Raw genomic sequence first — 2746 nt, 5'->3', positions numbered from 1 at the left:
GTGATGCTATTTTAAAGGATTAGGAGGTGTGGCCTTACTGGAGGGACTGTGTCACTGGAGGTAGGCTTTGAGGTTTTCAAATGCTCAAGCCAGACCCAGTACCTTTACTTCCCGCTTTCTGCAGATCTGAATGTAGAATTCTCAAGCTACTTCTCCAGCACCATGTTTGCCTGTGTGTCACCGTGCTTCCCACCATGACAATAATGACCTAACCCTCTGAAACTGTAAGACCAATTAAATGCTTTCTTTTCTAGGAGTTGTCATGGGCATAGGGTGTCTTCACAGCAACAGAACTCTAAGACAGAAGTTGGCACCAGTGGGCAGGGTATTGCTGTAACAGCCTGACTATACTTTTTGTTTGCAGAATGTGGACTGTAGGACTTAGGACTTGGAAAACAGTGGGCTACTTTAAGTGGGGTTTAATAGGCCATCCTAGTAGGAGCATGGGAGACAGTGGTGCTGAGATCAAGGTAGATTATGGTGGCCATGCCCAAGAGTTTTCAGAGGAAAAGATTATTAAGTGCCTAGAGACTATTCTTGTAATATTTTGTCAAAAAAAGAAAAAAAGTGGCTGCTTTTTTGCCCTGTCTGAAAAATCTGCCTGAGGCTAAATTGAAGAGTTTTCGGTTAATGGCACTGGCAGAGAAGATTTCAAGATAGCCTAGTATGATTGTGTCACCTGATTATTAGTGGCCAGTCTTCTGCAGATCTATAATGAAAGGAAGCAAGTGGGACAACAGAAAATATAAAATGTAGAATATAAAATATACAAGATATAAAAGCCTGAGGAGAAAAAAAAGTATCAGGAAGTAGAATGGAGCTAAGTCCAGTGCTCAAGGAGATAAAAAGTTTAAAGAAAAGCCTGATGCTAAACGGAATAAAGGGAGTGGTGACCTCAAGGCCAAGACCACACCCAGATAAACTTTCAACTTGTGAAACAGAATTAAGAAAAAGTTTACACAGTAAAGAAAACCATCAAAACCAGAAAGCTAATGAAAATGTATCTGAATGAGGGGCTCAGGTTCCAGCCCCATCAAGCAGCAGAACTTGGCAGCTTCAGCTACATGTTTCTGACTTCAGAATCAAATGTAGAGGGTTTTAATCCAGCAATGTGACTACTCTGGCTGGAATACAGACATGCTCTTAGCACACATCTTTAATCCCAAACAATGAAGGTTAAAGTTAGTTTGTAGAAGGAAGCACCCATGTTTCAAAGTGATGTCTAATTTTGACAGAATGAGTCAGGATAGGATATGCCAAACTCTCACAAAACAAGAACAAAAAACAAAAAACAACAAACAAAGAAAAAAAGACAGGAAAGAGGACTTGGGACAACAGCGCAGACAGAGGAGGCAGTTTTACCAGGAGAGTTCTACAGAGATAGGTTGAAGACAGAACGAGCCAGAAGATTAGAACATTGCCAAAGTTAGTATGAGGCCAAGCAGAGCAATTCACTCAGAAGCTGAGAGAAGCCCAGTTTGAATCAATCAGCTTGGAGAGGAATTTGAGCCAGAACACCTGAGTTAAACCAGCCAGGCAGAATTTAGAAAGAACTAGAAAGAGTGAACTTATTCAGCAGTAAGTCTCAGAGGCTGAAAACATGCTAGGCCTAGATTAGGTTGTAGGGAGAGGCTAGAAGTTTCTGAGACTAGGCCTAGGCTAGCAGACAGAGGCATTATGCCTCAGAGACAACAGTTACATCAGCGAATAAAAGCTACTTTTATAGCCAGGTGAGGTGGCACACGCCTATAATCCCACCACTTGGGGAGGCAGAGGCAGGTAAGGATCTCTGTGGGTTCAAGGCCAGTCTGGTCTACAAAGGAAGTCCAGGATGGCCAAGGCTACACAGAGAAACCCTGTCTTGGAGAGAAAAAAAAAGTTACCTTTACAGTCAAGGATACAAGAAAGGGGTTGTAGAATCTCTCTCCATGAATAAGGAAAAGTCACTGAGGCCAGATGTGTGTCAGGGGTGTCCCTGCATGGAGGACTAGAGAGGCTTTTGCAGGAAGCTGTGAAAGTAAAGCCTGAATTTCAATGGAGACCCCAAAATGCTGGAGACGCCAGAGTCACAGAGTACCTGCCAGGGAAAGCTACTAGCAGGAGAGAGTATGTTGAGGACAACAAAGCTGAAAGGAGGTGGAGATCTCAAGAGCACTTTGACGTCAGACAGGGAGGTGCAGAGTTTGGAGTGTACCCAGCTTGTTTCTCGATTTGTTTTGGTTCAGTATTTTCTATGTTCCAATGTCTCCCTTTTGGAATCGTAATGGATATTCTGTGCCATTGTATGTTGGAAGTATCTGATCTGGTTTTTTATTTTACAGTGAGTCTCAGAAAAGCCTTTAACTTTTGGGCTTTAAAGCAGTCTTAAGACTTCGATAGACTATGGGAACTTTGGAATGCATTTTGTGTTATAATTTGGTTACAAGCCTATGGGGGCCAGGGAATGGAGTGTGGTTGTTTGAATAAGAATGGCGCCCATAGGCCCATATATTTGAATGTTTAGGGAGTGGCACTATTTGAAAGGATCAGGAGGTGTAGCCTTATTGGAGGAAATGTGTCTCTGGAGATGGGCTTTGAGGTTGTTCAAAAGCCCAAGCCAGTCCCAGGAAGAGCCCAAGCCTCTTCCTGCTGCCTATGGATCTGGACATAGAACTCTGAGCTACTACTCTAGCACTGAGTCTGCCTTCCTGCCACCATGTTCCCTGCCATGATGACAATGGACTAAACCTCTGAAACTGTAAGCAAA

Source organism: Psammomys obesus, unplaced genomic scaffold (genome assembly GCF_907164565.1).
Source record: "Psammomys obesus unplaced genomic scaffold, mPsaObe1.curated_primary_1811, whole genome shotgun sequence".
NCBI classification, from domain to species: Eukaryota; Metazoa; Chordata; class Mammalia; order Rodentia; family Muridae; genus Psammomys; species Psammomys obesus.
This window is presented reverse-complemented; position numbering follows the sequence as displayed.